Here is a 15818-nt window from a genome sequence, read left to right as displayed (position 1 = left end):
AAACAATTCAAACTCACCAGCTGTTTATACTCAAGGGCTTTACATACAGTAATATTTTGATAGACAAAGCCCCGGTTAAAGCTTAGGGAATGTGAAAAATTTGAAAGCGAAAACATGTTTGCTTTAAGCATCGTGACGCTCGTGTACAATAATGCAAATGTTGAGCTCACAGCCATGAAAAAAGTGGATCAGGCAGCTGTCACCAATCTTAAACCAACACAGAAGCCTTGCGGCAGCGCTCACACCTGACACATCTAATCAAGGAGAGGGTCAACATCCAGGCCACCACCATCTGTAGGGGAGCATCCAAATGTCCGTGCAACTAAATAAGAAATCGGTTGAAGATCTCCTTCCCTTCAAGCCCTATTTATTCTGCCTCAATTTCTTTAAATTATATGCAACCAAATAAAACCCTCTTTTATTTTATTTATTTATCTATTCGAAAGTGCAACTAGCTAAATATAATCACCATTTTAAAGATGAGTAAAGTTATACGATAGATTGGATTGTGTAATTTACATTTATTCAGCAAAATTCCAAAAGTGGTGAATTGAAATTCCTCTGGAGGAAATTCAACATTCAATAAATCACCATCCATGTGCTTTTGCTTATCCCACAGATGGGCATGATCGGGGGTGAGTTTAAGCCCATCTCAGGAAACTTTGGATGAGGGCTAAGACACAGACTGATTGGTTGTCAAAGAACAAATTTAGACATTTTTTCACACTGACATTTATGCCAATGGGCAATGCAGCTAAGAACTTCGTATGTGTTAAAAATAGGGCAGCAAGCAGAAAGCCCATATATTATTTTGAATTGAATTTGGGACATATCTAGTTTCACATTTTCACAAAAGCCAAAACAAAGATCTTTTTTTAATTCATTCATTCATTTTCTGAACTGATTATCCTCTCAAGGGGGGCAGGGGTGCAGAAGCCTACCTACAGGGACGAGGCAGGGGACACCCTGAGTTGGTGGCCAGGCAATCGCAGGGCACATAGAGACGGACAACCATTCACACTCATACCTATGGACAATTTAGGATGTTCAACCAGGTTACCCTGCATTTTTTGGGGATGCGGGAGAAAAACGGAGTACCCAGCGAAAACTCATGCAAGCCCAGGAGAACATGAAAACTCCTCACAGTGAGGCCGACATGGGATCTAACCCATGACCCCATATCTTTGAGGACGATGCTGTAAATACGGGCACCAGGCTGAATTGGTACAACCTGAATTGGTGGTGAGCCAATCGCAAGCCACAAAGAGACGGACAACCATGCGTGCTCACACTCATACCTAGGGGCAATTTAGAGTGTTCAACCAGACTACCCTGCGTTTTTGGGGGATGTGTGAGGAAACTGGTGAACCCAGAGAATAACACATGCAAACCTGGGGAGATCGTGCAAACTCCACACAGTGGGAGGATCGAACCCAGGACTGTGAGGTCGACGCGCTAACCACTCGTCCTCCAGGCTGCCACAAAAAAATCTTCATTTGTTATTATTCTTAATTAGGTTTCAATTAGTAGTTATTGTATAATAAAAATGTTTACCATTCTTAAATATTAATAATGTTATCAGTATTAATCTGAGAGAGATATTTCCATCAAATATCATATCATTCGCAAGTTAAATAAGATTCCCAATGTACTAGAAACATCCCTCAGAATTATAGATTTACAGTGATCTTAACAGACTGCACCTAATGCAGTGTAGTGAGTGTAAAAAAGTTGGTTTCTTTAAAAAGCTACCCTTGCTTCTAAGCACAAGAAGATCTGAGGGTTTCTAGATTGTTTGAACATGTTTAAAGATGGACATCAAATAGACCGTTTGATATTGCCCTTTTAATTAATTGAGACATATTTCCGTACCTTGCATCAGTCTTGAAAAGGAGACTACACTAAATGGCTCAGGTGTTATCACTTTTGTTTGTATGTTAATCATCAGTTTGGGAAAAGTTATCAGCTGTGATACCTATTATATTTATAATGAATCAATTGAGAGTTGAGTCTAATTCTGTGTATACTTGGGGTCAAAAGAATTGGTGCCTCTCTATTAATGAAAGCGAAATCTTCAATGTTCACAGAAATAAAATGAAAAAAAAAATAACATTGAGATTTCTAAAAACCTCTATATAAATCAGGGGTGGCCATGTCTGGTCCTCGAGAGCCCCTATCCAGTATGTTATCCATATATTCCTCCTCTACCACACTTGAATCAAATGATCAACTCATCAGCAATCTGTCCAGATTATTTGATTCAGGTGTGTTGGTGGAGGGAGATATGGAAAATAGACCGGATAGGGGCTCTCGAGGACCGGGCTGATTATAAATCGCAAAAGGTACTCTGAGACAAACAACCGTAGGTTAGCAAGAAACTGACAAAAATGTTAGGCGCACAGAACAGCAAAGCATAGCAAAAGTCCGACGACAGCTCATAGTGAGAGGTGTCGTTAATTACTAGGCGCACCTAATCTACCAAAGTTGTGTTGAACAGTCCCACTGATTCGGCTCAATCCGACACTGAAATGACAATAGATGAACTGAAGGCACAATATCACGGAAGCTTATTGCATTCCCCTTTAAAAATAAAAGAAGCCCCGGCCGTTTTTCAAATTAATTAATTAATTAATTAATTTATTTATTTTTAATCATTTTGAAAACTCTGATTTTTGGGGTTGTTTTTCGAATTATTTTTTTTCTTCTTTGTATTTCATTTTATTTTTTTCTCAGCCCGGCAGCCCAAGAAAAAAATAAATAAAAAAACAAGCAAGTATCAGTTATTGAGATACTTGCAAGTCTCCCGCAGATTGTGTTCTCCCAATTTCAAGACGGGGACCCGTGCTCGCGTACACGCTTCCATTAAGCGCAAGAAAGTTTTATTTAGATATGGCGCTAAGGCAGTGCGAGATAGCCCAGTCATTAAGTCACATTAATGACAAGTACGTGTACAAGTTTCCTCTAGTCTAGAATTTGCGGAACATAGTTCATGCGAGACTTCCAAGTATCTCGATACCTGCCGCTTGCTAGTTTTTTTTCCCGCTGGCGGCTAGGCTCAGGGAAAAAAATTCAAAAAACAAGAAAGCGGCAGCTATCGAGATACTTGGAAGTCTCACGCGATTTTTGCTTCCATTCAGTCTATTCAGCGCATCCACGTTTTATATAGATATGGGGCAAATACAGTGGGAGATATCCCAGTCATTAAATCACAATAATGGGATTGTTATAATAATTTGTTGACCTTACGCAAGCAACTCGCGCATATGCATATCTTCAGGAGAAAAGCCCATTCATATCTACTAGATGTTGCAATGTTTGCCCAAGAATAGTTGAACAGATTTAGCTTTGTCCATGCATACAAGATAATGCAGTTTAAATGCACCCAAGCAGGTTACGTTGTGACTCAACAGACGACTAGGGGACTTTTGAAATAACAAATAAAATACTGAGCCCCTACGGCAAGGTTGGGCTAACTATTCCACAAAGGGCTGCAGTGGGTGCGGGTTTTCATTCCAACCCACAGAGACGATACCTTTCCACCAATCTGGTGTCCTACAAGTGCAATCAGTGGATTGCAGTCAGGTGCTTCTTGTTTTTTTGGTTGGAACCAAAACCTGCACCCACAGCGGCCCTGGCGAACCGGTTTGCCCACCCTTGCCCTATGGCGTCCAACTGAGAACCTGGACTCGGGTACGAGTACGTGAGCAGAGAGGTCTAAAATCTCACGAGACTTCCAAGTATCTCGATAACTGCCGCCTACTCATTTTTTTGAATTATTTTTTTCCCTGAGCCTGGCCGCCAGTGGAAATTTTTTTTATCGAGATACTTGGAAGTCTCGCGCGAGCTGCCTTCTCGAAATTCTAGACTTGAGAAATGTGTACTCATCATTAATGTGACTTAATGACTGGGCTCTCTCGCACTGCCTTAGCCCCATATCTCAATAAAACTTGATTGCGCTGAATGGAAGCAAGTGTGTACAGAGGCACGGGTCCTCTTGTCGAGAATTTGGGCAATGCAGTCCAATCTGGATAACTGCTTGTTGAAATATTTTTTTTTCCTGGGAGACCAGGCTGGGGAAAAATAAATAAATAAAACGGAAAACAAAGAAGAAACATTATTTAAAAAAAACAGAAAATAAATTAATTTGAAAAACAGAGAAGAAAAAAAATCAATTCAAAAAACAACCCAAAAGATAAATTAATTTCAAAAACGCCCAGGGCTTCTTTTTCTTTTTTAGGGTGAATGCATTAAGCTTCCGTAGAATATGACAAACACAATAGCATCCTCAATGTTTCACAGAAGGGAGAGTTTAATTTTCTTGGTATGTAATTCCTATCTTTTTAAAAAAAAAAGTTGCATAGAAATTAGTAGTATTAATACTTATAAGAACAAGTTGACTGAGACCAATCCCCAGTTCACGATTCTTACGAGTCTAATTCACACAAGACAATTGTTGAGACATCATTTAATAAAAGCAAAGCTATATTTGCAGATCATACATAAATCTCTCAAAAGGTGTTAAACTGGGAATCAATAAAATTGTAATAATTTGTATTATAGACTTGATCATCTTCCATACCGCGCATCCTCCTCAGGGTTGCCGGATCTCAGCTGACTTATGGCAAAAGGCAGACAACACCCTAGACTGGTCGCCAGTCAGCCATAGTGCACACTGAAAGAATGACAAACATTCGCACTCACAATCATACCACCACCAACAGAAATCGAGCCCATGCCTGCCCGTACCGATATCAGGCGAGTGAACCCCTACAACATAAGGCGGTGTTTCTCGACTTATAATCCTAAAAATATGAATATATCGCAGGGCACAAGGAGACAGACATCCATTCATGCTCACACTCATACCTAGGGGCAGTTTAGACTGTTCAACTACCCTATAATGCATCTTTTGGGTATGTGGGAACAAGCCAGAGAAGAAAACCCATGCGAGCCTGGGCAGAATATGCAAACTCCACACAGGAAGGTCCCGACCTGGGATCGAACCCAATACGAATTTAATGAAGTGTATTAAATCTCACAAAAACAAAATGAAGATAAGGCACTATAGGTTACCTCTTTCTGCCAATGAAAGGAGTATGCCTTTTTGTACTACACTACTAGAACATTAAGTGGCTGAGAGGGATAAAATTCCGTAGTGTACTGTAAGGATTGGATTATGATTTGTTTAATTTGATCTGATACTGATCCCTTAAAACAGGGGTCTCAAACTTGCGGCCCGCGGGCCAACTGCGGCCCTCGGGACGATAATTTGCGGCCCCCGTCTTAATATGAAAGATTAATGTTCGTGCGGCCCGCAAAATTGATATGAATGACACTTGTGTTCGGAGCAATGTTCCCTCTAAGCTGCGCGCGTGCGCAATTGCGCACTACTCTCGTCTTCTCTGCGCAGTAGCAATCATATGGCGCGCAGTAAAAAAAAATCGAATATTTTTTGTTTTAATTTTTTTATTTTTTTTTATTTTTATTTTTTTATTTTTTTTTATTTTTTTACCCCTTTCCCCATGATGGCGCCGTTTAAGTGGCAGCCAGTGGCAGTAGCTCTGTCCACTCATGTTTTTCGTGTTTTACAGCATGTTTTACATGAAAAATTAGAGGGAACATTGACATGCACCTGCTTGTGGCAGGTGTGATACTGGTGTGCCCATAGCGAGCAATGATGATGTCGTGACCGGATGATTCGCCTAAAGACGTTTCGCCGACGGACGTTTGACAGACGGACAGGTCGTACTAGTATTTGTTAGTTTAATGATTAAATACAAATACTAGTATTTGTATTTAATCATTAAACGCTGTTTTCAGCTGGATTTGACCGAATTTGAGAGCATTTTGAGCCGTTTGGCGAATGGACGTCTATAGACGTTTTTTTGCCTCCATCGCGATATCATCCAGTATTTGTATTTAATCATTAAATGCTGTTTTAGGACGGATTTGACCCGATTGCTGTCATTTTACGGCTCGGTTCTGCTACATCTGCCTGCCCAAGAGTGCTTATTCCCGGACTGCCATGCCCGCCCAAGAGTGCTTATTCCCGGGCTGCCATTGATGGTAGACGAACATTGATTTTTACTATAATTTGGACAACACCGGCGGCGGGCCGGATTAAAAATCCTAACGGGCCGTATATGGCCCGCGGGCCGAGGTTGAAAAACTTGTACACACACGATCCGGCGGGGCGAGCGTTCGAATCCCGTTTCGGCGAAACCTCCGTTCGGCCGAATGAACGTTCGGCGGAACGTCCATTCGGCGACCTGCCCGTGTGTCAAACGTCCGTCGGCGAAACGTCTTTAGGCGAATCATCCGAGTACCGATGATGTCGCTCACACTGGTACTCAGTGCGCTCAGGGAGGTTGTCTTTCTGCTCAGACCAACAAAAAATTAGAGGGAACTTTGGTTCGGAGCTGAATGAACCAATCACGGTGAGGTATACGGCTATGGAGGGCGGGACATCGGTCGGGCTGTCCAGTGCCTCGCTCACTCACTCATTCATTCCTCCAATCAGCTGGGCGGAGGAGAAGCCGTGAGGCCGATCACTCCGCTCGGCGCGCACACTCCTCCGCTGCTCTCAGCATAGAACTGAATGTTTTATCAGTGCTTTTCTTGTGGAAATCCTGATGCGGCCCAGTCTCACCCAGACTCGGCCTCTAGCGGCCCCCAGGTAAATTGAGTTCGAGACCCCTGCCTTAAAATGTGTGCCTGAGTCCAGGACAGTGATTGTTTGACAATTGTAATAAAGGAAATATTTAAGCTGTTGTTTAAAGGGCAGCAAAGGGAATTCAAAGGCAGGGGCCAGTCAATAGAATTAAGGTTTTCCTAATGTTTATTATCTGGCACCAATTTCCTATTAAAGACCTAAATGTATAATTACTGGAGATTACTAAATTCAATGAGGATACTACTCCATTGGGAGTGTAGAGATGCACCAAGCCTAAAAAAACAATAAGCAAATTAAAGTTCAATCTTAAATGAGGTAAGTGAATCAGACTGTCTGATGTCAGCAGGAAGATCCAATAAGAAAAAGCCAATGTAGGCTTTTGACCTTTGCAACTCTATGTAAAGACGGTAGCTCTGTATTGTGAAATTGCAGGACTGTGTATGTTGTAAAGTATGAATTTTAAGTATGTGGGGGATTAATATTCAATACATTGACAATTCCAAAGGATGAGACATGACAGGAAGGCAAAATTTTTGCCATTGCCTGTGAACAAAAGTGAGACTGAAAATAATGCACTCCACGAATTAATTCTCTCGATAACAAAAGCAAGGTTTTGCATTACAAAGAGAGAAGGCAATGTTTTGGCTGGTCTAGAAACAACACCTTTGTGAAACGATTATTCTTTAAATTGTGTATATTTTTGATGAGGACGGCCCGGCGGTGGGGGGTTAGCGCGTCAGCCTCACCGATCTGATCCACCTGTGTGGAGTTTGCCTGTTCTGTTTGCCTGCGTGGGTTTCCTCTGGGTATTCCAGTTTCCTCCCAAATTCCAAAGACATGCATGGTAGGCTTGATGGACACTCTAAATTGCCCCTGGGTATGAGTGTGAGCGTGAATGGTTGTCCGTCTTTTCGTCCCCTGCAAACGACTGGACACCAATTTAGCGAAAGATAGCTGGGATAGGCTGCAGCACCCCCTGCGTCCCTTGTTAGGATGAAGTGGTTCAGAAAATGAATGAATGTTTTTGCTGATGAAGCGTTGTGCCACTTGGCTTGACTAACTAATGGTCAATCAAAGTAGCCAGCTGTAAGAGTTAACCAATATGAATGGGTCGCTGGCGACATCCCCCTCTACCTGATCACTTGATACTTGGGACTTCTCGGGACAAAATAATATCCAACCTTGTCACAAAAGTGATTTTAAACAATGACTTGTTAGAACACCACAGAAAAATCTAAATTAGAACTGGAGTGAAAGTGTGTCAAATGACGAGCCTCAAATATTCTCTTCTTTTCATAGGGTTGTTCGTAACTCTGTGGTATGGTGGAACTGGAAAGTAGGGACTTTGTTGTTAATACTCGTGTAGGTGGCTCTTTCAGAGAACACTTGCGGTGCCATAACCATCAGGGGGCTCACCTGGATGGTCCAATCAGTGTTCAAAAGGGTACAGTATTAACCCCCCATTCTCTCTCTCTGGCTCCGGTAATGAATGCATCTGCATTTTTTGTGCGTGAATAACTTTTTCTTCCTGACTATTCAAATGTCCTCATAATTTTAAGAGTGGATATGCATTCATTTGTTTGATCTAAATTAACTAATTTTAAATTATTTTTCAAAGTACCTACCGTATGCATGCATGTACATTTATGTGTATGTATATATGTGCTAAGCAACACGCTTATTTATTTATATATTTATTCATGTACTTATTTCTTGACCTACTTATTACCTATCTATTTATGTCTAAAATGCCTTTCCTATTCCTGCATCCTCACCCTCTTGCTACTGTGACAACGAAATTTCCCGAATACGGGATGAATAAAGTTATCCAATCCAATCCAATCCAAAGTCCCTCCCTCCTTGACAGGTGCAGAACTGTGGCCCCATCTAGGCCCCAGCCTATAAGGTTTATAAAGGGAACACAGGGTCATGGTTCACAGAGAGGAGAGTATATAACAACTCGTGTGCTTAGCTGGGTGTTCGTAGTGTCACTAGACAAGGTCGACTGCACATGCTTTTGCTTTGTTGTTCTGTGGCCTTTGACTGTACTGTCTAACTTATAACTATGCCTTTTCTTGCTACTGTCACAATGACATTTCCCGAATACGGGATGAATAAAGTTATCCAATCCAATCATGAAGGAAACCTGCGAGTGACCAGAAATGCCAGGGCCATTTTTTTGTTCCAGTCCACCATGTTTGGACATTTGAGGTAAAAATTCCCAGTTTGGTTAAACTCCAAATTTGACTTCTAGTGACTTTGAAAGGTTCACCTTGTTGAACTCGGTTTGAACCTTACAACAGATGCTTTTGTACATGACTATCTACTACACACCTAAAAGTATCTAATAATGAGCGTGGCAAGTATTGAGGAGGCAGAAACTAGAAAGAGATATAGTCTTAAAAATATTTTGCAAGTGATAGAATTATTTTTCTCACCTCATTTATTTGATTTACAAGGGTGTCTCTAGTGCTCCAGAAGCACCTGTGACACGTTTCCTTTTTTATACTGTAGAGTACGAGAGTACGTCTTTGCGTGTGCATGCGCACATGACATAACTCTTATCTTTTACCCCTGGAATCCCCAGCAGTATATCAACCCAGTGTGTTCACCAAATTTTCCCTGATATTTTTTCACAGAAATACCACTTTGTGTCCTCACAGTCCATTGAATTAACACTGTGACAACTCTCAACCTGCCTTGATGTCTCCTCAAACACTACCAGGCTGTAATCCCCACTGTGCTTTTTTGTTTACGTTCATCACCCAGTCCCACATTTACATCCACTTGGTGCTGTTGCTTCTAACAACGAGCATCTGTTGGTTTTTGTCATTAGGAAAATGTGCGAGCATGTAGTGCAAATGATTGCAGCAGACTATTTTTAACAATTTGGGGAGGTTATATGGAGGGGTACTCGGACGATTCGCCGAAAGACGTTTCGCCGACGGACGTTTGGCCGACGGACAGTTCGCGGAGCGGACGTTTCGCCGAAACGCTCGCCCCGCCCCCGGATCGTGTGTGTACAAGTTTTTCAACCTCGGCCCGCGGGCCATATAAGGCCCGTTACAGATAACATTCTTTTTAGGAATAACAAGGGCATGTACTGCCCCCCGCTGGACATATTTCTAAATACAAGTACGTACTACGCTACAATGTGCTGCCAATTTTTTTATATTTTTTATTTTATCCTTGCGTTTAAAGTAGTAGCCATTTGGACACACAATGTAATTTATCAAAGCTGGGGATTGATGTCTGACACTGAGAAAAAACAACACTAGAAGACTTATGTGAAATTCTAGAGAACAATACCTGAAAATGCCATGGAACACACATTTACTTCTAGTTTAATTTTAAATAATTTCCCATTATTTTAGGAAATATATATTCAAAATGATTTGCTGAGAACCTTAATTCAAAGATTAATCTCAACGTTTTCTATGCTGGTGTAAGTTTTCTGGAGTAGGATTTCTGGATTTACAATTTCATTACAGTAGTACTTACTGTTACTACTACTTTATTTTCTCTATTTCTTCTGTCACTTACTGTTCTGCGTGATCTCCAAATGGCTACTACTTTAAACGCAAGGATAAAATAAAAAATATAAAACATTGGCAGCACATTGTAGTACATACTTGTATTTAGAAATATGTCCAGCGGGGGCAGTACATGCCCTTGTTATTCCTAAATGAATGTTATCTGTAATGGGCCGTATATGGCCAGCGGGCCGAGGTTGAAAAACATGTACACACACGATCCGGGGGCGGGGCGAGCGTTTCGGCCAAACGTCCGTCGGCCAAACGTCTGTCGGCCAAACGTCTTTCGGCGAATCGTCCGGTCACGATATGGAGGCGGGGGAATCTTTAAGAAATCACGTGACCACAAAGTCATTCATGTGTCAATTCAGTGACTTTTACTTGCATTGGGTAGTCACGGCCTTACCTGAGATTTCTCTCTGGTTGACACATAAATGAACCTACCATAATAATGACAAAAAGCAATTTCCACAAAAGTGTTTAAGAATGCAAAATCTAGACATAACGTAATGACGAGACCCATTTTTATTTTCAACTTCCATTGGCCATCCATTGTCTGAAGCAAAGGTTTCCAAACTATTCCACAAAGGGCCGCAGTGAGTGCAGGATTTCATTCCAACCAAATAAAATAACACCTTTTCCCCAATGTGATTTATTGTGTAAAAATTTGATTGCATTCAGGTGCCACTTGATTTAACAGGAACATCATTCGTTAATCTGTTTGTGCTGGGTCAGTTGGAACAAAAAACGGGATCGCTTGAGGACTGTGTGGGTACCCCGGGTCTAAAGCATTGATGACCAACATGCAATTTACCAGTCAATTGCTAAGGTACTATTTGTAGATTGCGTGACAACAAGATTTAATCCAGTGTTTGGGCCTATTGACTAAAACTATGGGTCTGTCGGTCCTGTGCTACGTTGGTTCATTTTGCGTCCTTTAATCCAAGAAAACTGCCCTCTGCTCGAGCTTAAATCGAATGCTCCTCGCTGCTCTGTGTAGTTTGCCTGAGCTAGTACTGGCAGGCAGCTGTTGTTTGTCTAAAAAAAATTCACACATACATTCACACGTATTGTCCAAATCGACAAATCTCTCCAAGATGAGATATTAAAATATATCTTTGGTATTTGCGATAAATAAGTGGAATTAGGTGAAAAGGAAGGAGGGGTTCAAAAGTTTTGAGACACTTTCTCCTACTGAATGATTGATTGTTTCTCTACACCTGTGGAGAAAAATTTGAGACAGTTCATCATTCAGCCTTATATCTATGAGTCATGTTTGCCATGCTGCAAAACACATTTCCTTCCACCTCAACATGGAACAATGCATATACACTCATTCCTCTACTTACAAATCCCTCTAGGTGCGAAATTTTCAGGTTACAATAGCTTTTTATATGCAAATGAGTGCCTCGAGAAACGAAAAAGATCTAATTTACGAAATCCCCCAAAAGTAAATGCATTCCTTATCCGTTATTTCTCATCTCATTTCTGAACTACTTTATCCATTAGGGTCGCGGGGGGTGCTGAAGCCTATCCCAGCTGACTCCGGGCCAGAGGCGGGGAACACCCTGAATCGGTGGCCAGCTGATCGCAGGGCACAAGGAGACGGACAACCATACACTCTCACACCCATACATAGGGGTAATTTAGAGAGTCCTAACATGCATGTTTTTGGAATGTGGGAGGAAACCGGAGTACCCGGAAGAAAAGCACGTAGGCCCGGGGAGAACCTGCAAACTCCACACAGATGGACATGACCTGAATATCCATTATTTTATTTTGAAAATATTGATTCTCATTAGAACATCGCTACCTTCTACTGGACTCTCATTGGCTGTCTCACAACAGCCCTCCAATTTTCTTTGACCCGTTGTCTGCTTAAACGTATGCTTGGAAGTTGTGGCCGAGTGCCTTAGAGTCTACGGCTTAGACGGACTCGCAGTCGACAACTCTTCATGTTTCAAGATTCTCTTTTTTTTTCACCGCCGTTCGTCGTTTGTTGTCTTGAAGTTTTTCTTGGAGGAAGCTGTGGCCGAGTGCCTCGACCTGTACTGCAGCCTGCGGTGGGCAAAATTGTGTCGCGGGGCAGGCGATGGGGCGTGTGTTCAGTAATGAGGACCTTGACGAGTCGATGTGCACCAAAACGAACTCTCAATGGAGCATGAGTAAATGCAACACTCAGCAATACACGAGGAATTCAACGAGAAGGTGGCTGAGGAGGAAGCAGCCACCATTGCAACAGCACAAATAAGAAAAAAAAAACGGGGGAGAAACAAACTTTCCGACTTCATGGAAAAAAAACATCCTGAAAAAGTGTTCTCGAGTCGTGCAATCGCCCACTTTGATGACATTTGTCTTGTGCATTTTGGAAACGTTATTAAAAGTCATCAAAGGCAATTGTCTTTAGATCCATTTTTCTCAAAATGTCTGTCAACAAGCACCGCCGAAGGGAAACTTTAATCCAAACAGGTAAGAAGCAGTGGCGGTAAATAAAATGGGTGAAAAATTAGATAGTAAGAAATCATAAAACGCTAATGAAAAAGATTAAAAGTTCAATCTAATGTTGTTTTGAAATTTAAATTTTTTATCTATTAGATTGTGTGCTGTCTGCCTCTGTTGTCTAATGATAGCTTCCTCTTGTAGTTGTTAGTTGTGTGAGGACCGTGGAACGAATTAGAGAATTTACAGTACTGCTCTACTTCTAAAAATTCAAGTTACAAAAAAAGTCCTGGTACTTGATTTCTGCCACGTCTACTGCATGCATCTATCAATTCTACTGTTATGTTGGCAACTCCACATGTTGCTGACTTGATTCTGACTGTAATGAAATTGGGACCTGAATAAGTCAGCACCACAATTAAAGTGTTATATGCACTGTCCTTTAATTTGAAAGAGGGGGAGACTCTTTCCTGCAGCTCTTAAGGTTAAAGAGCACATGGCTGACAATTTGCCAGTGCCTTCAGCCATGACAGCGTTTTCACGTATACCTCAAAGTGACTCGTCAGGCATTGAGACTGGTAGACGTTTCTCAGAAATGTGCTTCCTCTAGGAATAGAGTGTAACCACTGGAAAATAACCAGAAAGCCTGAAAGAATGGGAGCCCAAAGCAAGAATGGTCTTAATATAAACTGTCTACACTTGGGTGAGGCAATATTTGATTGACTGGCTGTTGCAAGAGTGAGCAGAAAAGTGGATAAAAGAGAAAATGTGTACACAACCACGAAGAGGGTTCTGGAACATGATGACCTGCAGGCATAGGGATTAATTGGCTCACAATCAGGGGCTGTGGAAAGGTAAAGTCAAAGAAATGCAACGTGACTGAGCCAGCAGGACGAGAGTGACTAAGAGCTCAACCTGTGAAATAAGAAGGGAAAAAAGAGAAATTAAGAAATGTGACAAGAAACCTGGACTATGAGATGAACTAAAGATGTGACCTAATTAAAAGTCTTCACACGGAAAAGCTCCAAAGCTCTAGAGTGTTCTTGCACATTAGATATTCTATCTTTAAGTGAACACTTGCTGCAATAGGATTTACCCATGGGCCATGCTATAGTATGTTCAAATCAAACAATGCAGCCTGAAGCTTCTACCAGGGTTTTACACATGTATTCACTATTTGTTTTTTTTCTAGCAAGTAGTTATCATCTAGGAGCAGCATGGCGGGTGAGTGTTTAGCGTGTCGGGTCTCACAGCTCTGGGCTCCTGGGTTCGAATCCAGGTCGGTCCACCTGTGTGGAGTTTGCATGTTCTCCCCGGGCCTGCGTGGGTTACCTCCAGGTAATCCAGGTTCCTCCCACATTCCAAAGACATGCATGGTAGGCTGGTTGGATACTCTAAATTGCCCCTAGTAATGAGTGTGAGCATGAATGGTTGTCTGTCCCATAATGCTTTGCTGGGTGTCCCCCGCCTCTGGGCTGAAGTGAGCTAGGATAGGCTCCAGCACCCCCCACGACCCTTGTGAGATGAAGCAGTTCAGAAAATGAATGAACAGAAATGAACATATACAATTTGGGTCCTTGTGTGTATGTTACAATCATTTAATGTTACAAAAGAATTCGTGACTTCAATGATTTATTTATTTTATGGCGAGTAAACACTATTGGGCCTTTTTGTGACAAGGCTCACTTTCATGTAAAAGACAGTTTGGTGGATAGGCATAGAAAAAAGTAGTAAACTATTTAGCATTTGCAATTTGTAAAACTCAAATTTGTGTCAACCTCTGCACAATTTTCTCTTAAAACATCTGCCTTATCTTGCTTCCAATAATACAGTGAGTTTTGAGTTAACACATGACATGAAGGAAAACAAACAAAACAACAAACAAACAATTTCTTTGGTTCAACTTTGTACTTTGATTGTATTTCAGAATAAACACGTTTAAAGATGGTCTCGTTTTTGGTAAAATATTTCCGTTACCAATTTTGTATGAAATATAAAAAATAAACAAATAAATTTAAAAAAGATAAACAAAAATTAATCCGTTGAAATGATTTAGAAATGTAAAGAAATTTCTGAATAGGGTGGAATTGGCCGTGGTAGCTGAGTAATCATACAGATACTACACACACGATCCATGTGCATCCAAACCAGAAACCGGCCGAGCACTCCTCTGGTACCGAGATGTAGCCTTCAGATCCGGCGACAGAGCACTCTACAGCACAGCTCGCGTCAACCTGAGGAGAGGTATCAAGGCTGCCAAAGCAGACTACAAGGGGAAGATAGAAGGGCAACTTGACCACCCCCAAACGATGTGGCAGAGCGTACGGACCCTCACCAACTACAAGGGCCGAGTTGCAACTCAGATGCGCCACTGGCAGATGAGCTAAGCAACTTTTTTGGCTGCTTTGAGTCCCAAGCCCACCACTTCAACTTCCAGTACATCCCACAACAAGATCGGGAAAAAGTTTCACTCCACTCACTGTGGGGGTAATGGATGTGAGACATGTGATCCATGCAGTCAACCCCAGGAAGGCCACATGACCTGATGAAATACCAGGCAAAGTACTGCAGCCATGTGCTGACCAACTAGCACCAGTCTTCACAGACATTTTCAACCTTTCACTAGAACAAGCCTCCGTCCCAGCCTGTCTAAAATCGGCCACCATCATCCCAGTACCGAAGAAGTCACCCGCTAGCAAACTGGGCGACTACCGCCCAGTAGCTCTCACACCAATCATCACAAAGTGCTTTGAAAATTTGATACTGAAACACATGAAAGCCTGTCTCCCTATCAACCACGAACCGTATCAGTTCGCATATCGGCCGAATAGGAAGAATTTCCGCCAGCGAGTTTCCAAGTGCTCCCCGAAACACTATTTTTTCTGTCGTGACTTTTCCACTTTCATCCTTTATTGCGATCTGCCCACGTGTGGATTAGCCACTGTGCTTCTCCTTACACAAATAGATTACCAAAACATGCGAAATAACAACCTCGCCCAAACAGGTGCCTTCTGCTTGTATTAAATATAATAGAGATCACACTGTACCCTGTTGCGTGACCGGACGTTTGGTCGCCGGACGTTTGGTCGCCGGACGTTTGGTCGCCCGGACGTTTGGTCGCCTGGACGTTTGGTCGCCGGACGTTTGGTCGCCCGGGTGAATATAATTTTGAG

At 41.9% G+C, this 15818-nt stretch overlaps 1 protein-coding gene across 1 annotated transcript in view; it reads right to left on the bottom strand.

Annotated features, from left to right (window-relative positions):
• The window catches only part of cfap20dc (CFAP20 domain containing), a 102076-nt gene extending 88862 nt beyond the window's left edge, over positions 1 to 13214 (bottom strand). Inside the window, exon 1 of the mRNA XM_077603695.1 lies at positions 13194 to 13214. The gene's annotated coding sequence lies outside the window, so the exon portion shown is untranslated. The remainder of the gene's footprint in view (positions 1 to 13193) is intronic.
• Positions 13215 to 15818: the final 2604 nt, after the last annotated feature.

This window comes from Stigmatopora argus, chromosome 6 (genome assembly GCF_051989625.1).
Source record: "Stigmatopora argus isolate UIUO_Sarg chromosome 6, RoL_Sarg_1.0, whole genome shotgun sequence".
In the NCBI taxonomy this organism is placed as follows: Eukaryota; Metazoa; Chordata; class Actinopteri; order Syngnathiformes; family Syngnathidae; genus Stigmatopora; species Stigmatopora argus.
The sequence above is the reverse complement of the archived record's forward strand: the minus strand, read 5'-3'. Positions and strand labels throughout refer to the sequence as shown.